Source organism: Triturus cristatus, chromosome 9 (genome assembly GCF_964204655.1).
Source record: "Triturus cristatus chromosome 9, aTriCri1.1, whole genome shotgun sequence".
In the NCBI taxonomy this organism is placed as follows: domain Eukaryota; kingdom Metazoa; phylum Chordata; class Amphibia; order Caudata; family Salamandridae; genus Triturus; species Triturus cristatus.
Genome location: NC_140592.1, coordinates 1,029,080,748 through 1,029,090,169, shown reverse-complemented (window position 1 = coordinate 1,029,090,169; position 9,422 = coordinate 1,029,080,748). Strand labels below are relative to the sequence as shown.

Sequence of the window (9,422 nt, the reverse complement as noted above, 5' to 3'; positions counted from 1 at the left end):
TTTTCTATGATAAGTTTTTTTATAATTACTAAGAGCTCCATATAGTGGGCACACACTCGCTCTTCAAATTGTAAAGGATTTGCACTCGCTTATTAATTTTTATTGTCATTTTATTTGTATATTTCATTCGTTTAGATTTCATTCTTTGAACTCTGAACATAAAATTCTTGCTTTTCTTTCACAACACACATCCTCGCTAAAAGCAGCAAACTTTTCTGTAACCCTCATAAAAAGTCTTATTCTTTATTATTTTCATTTTCATCCTTTCTTCTTCCTTCATCAGTTAAGTATCATACTTCATGCTATCTGAGGACGTTGAGGCTTTTTACACATCAGCGAATCTTTTCCTTTCACGTGTTTACTCTCCTGGTTACTTATACGGTTTCATTAAATGCCTTAGCGGCAAAACATGAAGTTTTTCAATAAAGTTGGTTCAAGGCTTCGCGTTTTTTTAGATAAATACGGCTTCGTCTCACGACTCTATGTGTTGACGTGACCTATCACGCACGCTCGATGACATTTCACGCTTGACGCATATTCAATTCCTACTACCGGTAAGCTGGGCGTTCTGACAGGCTCCTGCAGCGTTCTCGCTTTGGTTCGGTTTGTTCCGGACCTAATATGTTTGCATTCTTATCGTCACAGGTACTTTTAACGTCTGAAATTTCCTCAGAACATTTAGGAACATTTCGGGGTAAGAACTCTACTTGTAATACTTTGTCTTTCCATCACACATATTTTTCGGGGGTGCCGACACATTTTTCACATATTTTTTACAGGTATGAGGGACGTATATCGTTAGGATACCGTTACTCAGAATGATTGAGATGAAAACTTGCCAGTGAGTTTAACCAGTTTCATACAGTTTTTTTCATACAGTTTTCCTCATTACGCACTATTGCGACTTGATTTACATTCCTCACGTTTCTGCCCTTTTCTTTCTTTTTACCTTCACATCACGCTATTCATCACAGGATATTCTTTGGCTTTCCTTGTTTTTCACTCTGACTTTGTTGATTTAATTTAAATACCTTTCACTCGACACTGGTGTTCACACTTATTTTCAATTGAAGACACTTTTCAAAGAGTGGGCTTACGCTTTTTAGAGCACCGCATCACGTTTAGTTGACATTCACAAGATCAATGTGTTTATTTGAGTGCAAATCCTAGCAGTCTAACTGCTGACATTGTGTATTCTTTCATTTTTTATTGTAGTGCATATTGCGTCGAACTGTCTTCAGAATTGCATATGAATTGAATTCTGAACCCCTGAAGAAGGGTTAATAAACCCGAAATGCATTGGGATTGAACATGGAAATATAGATGCATTTTTGTTTATGTAAACTTGGTTCTCATGTTTTAAGTGACAATCACAGTGTTGCATTAATCTGACTAAAATGAATGCTTTCACATGATTATGTTTCATGTCACATGTCAGAGAACTTGATTATTATGTTCATTTGAAAATTGTGCAATTAAATTGTATATGTTATTCAGAAAACTCTACGAGTTATTTAGCTGTGCGCCATGTAGGCGTGGAACACTCCATCCCTCTTTTTTTACAAACTTTCGTTGCCCCACCGCCTCACTCTTTCATAAAGGGGTCAGCTGAGATCAAAACCAAGCGCCAATGGCGGCCTAGCTCAGGCAGACATTCTCAGCGCCTAACCGAAGACCAAGATGTAAGGCCTTGCCCGTGTTCTTGAGACGCCCCACCTCAAAGCATCCCCTGTGAAGACGTCCCTTATGATTCAGGTGCATGCATGTGGGTTTCATGGTTGTAGAGGGTGGTTAATTCTTTCTGTTGTAAAACACAGTTTAAGCGATTTTTTCCTTAGTTATTTTCGAAATTTGTAAGGCCTCATTTTACATGTTTGATTATTTTTTTTTACCTCTTATGGCTTGCACCAATCGGGATCGTCTAATTTGGAACTGTGTACCTTAGCTCCATATGTCCGCCAGGCCATGTCCTCAGATGCCTTCGATGAAAACGCTGCAATAGCGGGAAGGCATATGTAATTAAGAGCTTGACCTAAAAGCACCTAAGCTAAAGACCTGTGCTTAGCATAGTGTGCCATCCAACTGGTATTTTGCTTCTTCTTACATTCCTTACACATAATACAGCAAGTAACATTAAACCTACAACAAGCCAGGACTATTGCCTTTGTCAATGGTTGCCAGCTGAATATGTCAAATAAGCAACAACTATGGCTTTGTTGTTTATAATAGTAAAAATGCTTCAGTTCGGAAATGATGAGACTATGAAAGAACTACAACGAGTCTCTTTGAAGTTGGATCAAATGCAGTAAAGGGTGGTGCTGTTGCAGAGAAGTTTTTTTTCATCCTGAGGGGGAGGGCAAAAATGGAGAGTCCGAAGGTCATAAAAGGTTTGTGTCTCTTTGGCCTGCCTCATTTGTTCTGCCAACTTGCAGCTGAGTGCATGGCTGCTCCCTGATCTTTGAGCAGTGCAGGACCAAGAGGCGAGGAGCTGCACTGGAGCTGGAGAAAAAGACATACATTCCATGGCAACACTCAGAAGTGCTTAGCAATTCCTAATTACAATTCCAAACTACAGCACGTTCTGCCATCCTTTGAAAATCACAAGGGAAAATAGGAGGCAAAGCTTCCCACCTCTCATTGCATTTTGCACAGGAATGGACGAATGCTTTGTGACTGCTTTTGTGCTTGAAAACCAAGATATGGGGTTCGTGCGCGTCAGGAACTAATCATTTGCATAGTGCAAACTGTTCAAATTAGGCTGCTTACATTCTGCATATGCAGGCTACATGCACTAGGAAATGCAGTGATCGGGGCATATACTCCATATGTAAGGATCACACAGTGTGTGCCTTATATGGTCCTGCAACCATATAAGGCAGATGGGATACAAGCGCCAACTGGGCACACTCCAATAAGGAATGCCGTGATGAAGGTGTGCTGTCACAAGCAGGCCTCAACCCCAGCATTAGCAATAGCTCACAAGCTACTGCAGGCATGACGTGTTTTCTTGCAACGTTCGGCGCGCCATGCGTGCTTTCACTTTCCAAGCAGCCCGGGACAATGGAGGCCTATTCTTTGAAATGAAATAGGTCTTACATTTAGTACAATTTGAGCTACTGGCATTGTAAATGACAATGCCTTTTGTTTGTGTTAATGACCAAACAGTTAAACAAAAGGCATTGTCATATACAACGCCATTAGCTTAAACTCTCACAAATGTGAGACCTATTGCATTGCAAATGCTTGTAAAGTTTCCCCTTGCTGGGGCGTTCTGCAGGTGAGTGGAAGGGGTGGGGGGTTCTCCACACACAGACATTTAGAAAGAGAAACACAACTGAAGAGTAGATCAATCGATAAATATGAAAATGACAACTCAAAATTGAGAGATCAAGAAATACAGAGAGAAACAGAAGTAGAAAGATATAGATGAAGGAGAAGTGACTTATCAACTGAGGGAAATGGAGATGGTTAAGGATGGGATAGCAGAACAATTCGAGATGTAGAGATGATGAGAGATGGAGAGAATGATAGAAAAATTGAGAAAAGACCTGAAGACAGATGCGATCCAACAGAGAGAGACAAAGAATAGTAGAGACTGTGGAAATGCAGTAGAAATGAACAGAAAGAATGACAGTAAGAACTAGGGAGAGTGTAAAAAAAAGTGAGAGAACAATACAAACAGAAACAACTAGAGAAGCAACAGAGAAAGAGGCAATCACAGAGAGAGTGAGAGCAAAGCAAAGAATAACAAAAAGAATGACAGAAATGAACATGGAAAATGTGGAATACGGAGACACATTAAGAAAGTAATGGCGAGATGTTCGTGTAACTAGTCGCAAAATACTGGTCGCAATTTGCGACCAGTGTGGTGATTTGCAATCTGACCGATGTACTAATGGGTCAGGTTGGAAATTACCAATTTGTAGTGGGTCGCAATTGGAACTACCTCATGAATATTAATGAGGTAGGTAGCAAATTGTGACCCACTAGGAATCACAGCCATCACAGGGATGGTGGCCTGCGAGGTCTTTAAATGCAACCTGGTTTCCTTAAAGGAAAACAGGATGTGTTTGAACCAAAATTATGAAAAGTGTAATTTTAATTTTATAAGAGTAGGCAGTGGTCCATTGGACCACTGCCTACTCTTGAAAAAACGGCTTAGTACCTCCTTTGAGGAGGTGGTAAAGGATTAATGTATTTTTACCGGACTTCGGTCGCAAAACATAAACACATACCATTCCAATTCAGCATTTGGAAGGTATGCCCTAAACATGCCCCTTCCAAATATCAAATTTGCAAATCCATCCGAAAAATCCTTTTTCCGGTCACAAACAGCCTGGTTGTGCACATTAGGCCATTGGTGACCCAAAAAGGCTTAGTACATCTGGCCCTTAGAGACAAAGATACAAATAGAAAGAGACAAGGAAAGACTGCCATATGATTAGATAGGTAGGGAGACAGTAAGAGAAAAAGATACCACAATACCCATAAAAAGGCAGACACGATAGAAGTAGTGATAAATTGCTGAAAAAAGATACAAAAATTAGAAGGAAGAGGATAAAATAGATAAATGTGATTGTATTAGAAGGAAGACGGGTGCATCCATGTGTACAACAGCACTGAACAAGCTCTTAGCAGCATCTGTGTTGACAATGAAAAGAACAGATGGAGTTTTATGATGCAGATGGGTGTAGGCTTCACAAAAAAGGCAAAAAAACAAGCCAAAATAAAAGAAAGTAATAAAGTTTAAAAGAAGGAGAAATAATATGGACATCAAAATGAAAAATAAAAATACCTGAACAAATAATAATAGAAAATAGGAAAAAAGAATTAAGAATGGTTGTTGCAAGTGTGTTCCCAAACTGCAACAATGCACATTAAAGGCAGGTGTTCCCAAAAGTTGAAAACTCCATCACCCTGTCCCCTGTGCTCTCTGCTGCTGCAGGCACAGAGCCGGGAATTGAGAGAACAGGCAGTGTCACTGCTGGCACATCTGCTTGTCGGTGATGAGGGTGGAGATTCCTGATAACATGGTTGGCTATTGAAATACACAGGACAATCCCTGCACTATACAATCCGCACAAATTAGTTTTTTGTGTTTGGTGGTACAATATAGTGAGTCTATAGCCAGGATCCGGCTCATGTCGATCCCTTGGGAGATACGCTGTTAAAAGACCAGGCTGTTCTTTTTCCTCTTCCTCTGACAAAACATTCACCTGCAGGATATCATTGCAGTAGCAGTGAGCGGCATTCAGTCCCGGCTGGCATGGCTCGCAAGTGGTGGGGCTGGCATGGGGGAGAGTCGCGGGGAGAGTAACGGGGGATAGCGGGGGAGTCGCGGGGTGGATCATGTGGGGGGGTTCGGAATTACATTAAAAAAAGTTCTTACCTCGAGCCAGGTCCTGCGTCTTCTCTGTTCCTGCTCTCCTGTCTCGGACAGGAACAAAAAGCAGGCAGCCAGGCTCCCTCCCTACCCTGACCAATCACAACGCTGCAACGCAGTGTTGTGATTGGTCTGAGCACTGTGACATGGTTGGCATGTTCCCCATGCAGGCTGAAAATCATGGAGAAGTGGAAAGTGGCATGACTGGTTTGTGCGGCTCGAGAGGGCCGCACAAACAGTCATTGGACAGGCAGGAGTGGGCAAACCACTCCTCCCCTGCTCGGTGAGCAGAGCAGACCCACCCACCCACCCGCCGCAAAGCAGCAGGACATGAAACATAAAATGACAATAACTCTAAGTTATTATCATTTTGTGTTTCTCACTGCTTAACAGCAGTGGGGCGACGCTCCTCCGCCATAGTGGAGTTGCTGCCCCTGGCGGCACTGTAGTAGGTTGTTGCACACCTGTACTATCCGATGAAGTGACTGCAGGCACTGTAGAATGACCTGCAGAGAGTTCTGAAGTGCTTAATAATATAAAATGGAAAGCAGAGTTAAGAAAGTGTCACGAGGGATAAACAATTTTTCAAATAAATAAAAATCCACAAAGTGTTAGAACACTAACATAGAAAAGGAGTAAATGAAAATCGTAAAGTAAAGTAATGAAGGTGTTGAAGAATATGTGTAACAGTATACAAGTAGATAAATGGAAAAAAGCCATAAGAAAATGCAAAACAATATTTAGACACATCGATATTTAAACTGAAAATATTAGGAACATCATATGCAAATGAATGAGTGAGTAAATATATAGGTGTTTAGAGGAAAATATAGAATTGAAAATACAAATGTTTGATAAGAATATCAACCTACCGTGCTGCACTTTTGTTTTGGTTTGTTTTGTGCATTACTAGGAAACTACAAGGATCCTCTCCACCAATGGTGGCTGCCACAATGAAGAGGTGTTGGGGCGGGTGGAGAGGGCGTGAGGGAGCATGAGAGGGGGTGCGCATGTGTGCAGGGGGGTTTGAAAAAATATATAAACACTTACCTGGAGCTGCCGACCACCTCCTACGTCACACCTCATCCTTCCTGAACCCAGCATGTATTGGGGCAGCGTCACGGACTCCCTGTGTAATCCCCACACTGCTCTCATAATATGAGCGCAGGGCGGGGATTGGCCTGGCGGTTTGGATAAATGCTATCTGTTAGACCAGGGAGTCTGTGTGGGTTTCTCCAGCCTGGCTATTCAATGCAGTCAGGCTGAAGAAAAATAAGTGCGCATGTGGGTTCTGGTCGGTCTGAGGCAGGCCAAACACAAATGCACACTTAGGGAGTGCACATAGGACTCCTCCTCCCCATGCCCCGCCCCTCCCTGCACAAGCTGGCTCAGAGCAAGGCAAATGAAAGATAAAAAGATGCTAGAACATCATTTTATTTTTTATTAGCTGGCTCTGAGCCACGCAGTAGGGCGATGCTCCTCTGCCATTGTAGAGGATCCGCCACTGCTATCCACACTCACAGTGAAAGGCAGGAGGAACATGGCAATTGAAGGGAAGTCACAAGAAAGTTCTACAAGTTCTGACAGAGCTGTCACTCTGTAAAATCAAGGGAAAAAGGCAAAAAATATCAAAACTGAAGGTGAAAACAAAATCAACAAACAAGTGAAGAAACACGTTTGCACGAAGTGAACAATTGCTAAAAAGTATATGTGTCTATGAAGATGTTATTGTATGGGTTTGAATAATACAACAGTAGGCGGGAATAAGTGGAAAAATCTGTGAATAAAGGCTTATTGTATGTAAAAGAAAAGGTTTCTTAATATTTAATTCAGTCTGTCTTTTCTGAAGGTCATGCTTTCAGTTCCATAAATCTATCACAAGGTTTCTTCTTCTTCTTTTCTCCAGGATGACAAAGGAAGGTTTTCTGTGCTTGACTTGTTTCCAAAAAGCAGGACCTTCAAAGAACCGAGGTAGGTACCAACGAAAACAAATCAAAACAATTAATGAATTTGAAAAGAACAATATATTCACCTTTGGTAACTCTTTTCTGGTAGAGAATCCATCTAGCCGCAGATACCTCGCCTTTTGAATATTCCACAGGTGACAGATCTGGAAACTTTTTCAGCGAAGATTCTGCATCCTGGAAGATGGCGCCTTGCAGCACCACACTGACACCGTTCTGCTCCAGAAATGACATGCGGGGCAGAGATATGCTCCACTCCTGGGCGCCGATGTCAGTTGCTTTTGAGCCCCAAAAGCAAATAGATAAACAGTGTGGAGATACTTAGACTTGGATCTTATTTAAGATAGAGTCCAACCACAGAACGGGGAGGATTCGGCATATGAGGAATCTGTTCTGTTTGAAAGGTAACTAGCTCTGGATTTGCAAAAATGACATCTAGGATGTGCCGAGAGATGTGTGTGGCTTTGTGGATGATCGGATATAGGTTCAGTGTGTCTAGGCCAGTGATGATGGTTTTTGAATGGGACATATTGGGTTTGTCAAACCAAATGTTTGGGTCACCAAAAATGCATAGGTTGGAGTGTAGTGTTATCGGGTTTGAAACTGCGTCTAGAAATGTGTCTGGGAATTAAGCATTTATTAATAGGCAGTTTAGAGATTGTGTTTTGGTGCTGGTGTAACTTTGTTTTGTAGAAGAGAGAGCAATTTTGTTGGAACTTGCAACAGGTGCGTCATTAGTGCTGGCATTAGCTTTATGTAGATAGCAATAGTGTTGCTGTTCTACATCGTATTCCTCGTCCAGCAGACTTAGAAGGCATTCTGATGGGTCTGCGTGTGTAGGTGGTGGAGATGGTGGTTGAGAGTGAGTTGATGAGCTGTGTTGTGTAATAAAGATGGAGGTGCGTAGTTGTGAAGAGTAGCATGTTGTTTATTTTGTTTGCATCTGTTTAGGTTGGAAGGTGGATGAGTTAGGGGTGGTGGTGTAGCATGTGGGTCATGTTGTAAGGCTCTGAATTTTGCAATGGATGATAGGTGGTTGAATGAGAGTTGCTGTGTAGGCGTATTTGTGTTAGGTGTGGGGAAGATAGAAAGCTTGGCAGTTAAGATGGTTTAGAATGCGTATTATTTGTGCAGTCAGGAGGGTGGGAGTGGGTGTATGTTTTTTGTTTGTGATGGAATGTATTATGGACTAGAGTGTGCGTGAGATTTTGTTACGCTGGTCTGTGTGTTATGTTTTGTTTCTGTGGAGTAGTGAGAGGAGATGATGATGTAGTGGTTTTCTGAGAAGGATCTGTATGTATAGTATTGTTGGCGAGTGGAAGTTGAATGGAAAAGGGGATGGTGATGTGTTTTGGAAAAGAGTGTATGTGGTGTGTGAGAGGGGATGGACAAAAGTTATGAGTGTTTATGTTAGATTTGATAGCTGGAAGAGGTAATATGTGTGGAAGGGTATGCCCAGACGTGGGTCCCGTGCTCACTGTGCCACTGGATTCAAGCTAGCCTGCCTGATGAGCAGTTAAACCCCCAAACCGGTCCCTGGATGCTGGTTTCTGGTCCAGAGAGGATCTGGCCTGGCAGTTCGGGCTGGACTGTTCCCACGGGGAGCAGGCTCAAGACTGATTTGAATATGGTTGGGGTGGCATAGTGAGCAAAAACATAACAAATTAAACACAGATCGGTGACTGGGGTTGACTGTTTGATTTGTTCTGCATTCCATCCATCATCTGTTCTTTTTGCTCCTGGAATAGGGAAGAGCATTGGCAAGTTTTTTTTTTAGGTTTTGGAGAGCTACAGGAAGTGCAGCAGCCCCGCAGCAACATAAAAAAACATTAAGTCTCTTGGGATATTAAATCCATGACCCAAGGAAAGCTTAGCATATGTTTTTAATGCACTCCTAGCTGGAGCTTTATGCTCTTCAGCTATAGTGGAGAGTCCCCTTGTGGATGGTTCTATGGCTGCATCTCATAGCCAGCATACTGTTAAAAAAAGAATTAGAGACCAGTAAGTTATTTTTTTTCTCCATAAAATATTACAATTCTTTTAATGACAATCACTTTTATCAAACATTGAACTGT

General features: G+C 41.9%; 1 long non-coding RNA gene across 1 annotated transcript; it reads left to right on the top strand.

Annotated features, from left to right (window-relative positions):
* Positions 1–471: 471 nt before the first annotated feature.
* On the top strand, positions 472–8,264 carry LOC146799273 (uncharacterized). Its single transcript, XR_014969253.1, has 5 exons — positions 472–554; positions 646–694; positions 780–841; positions 7,290–7,354; positions 7,439–8,264. It is a non-coding gene; the product is annotated as an uncharacterized LOC146799273 (long non-coding RNA).
* The last annotated feature ends 1,158 nt before the right edge of the window (positions 8,265–9,422 follow it).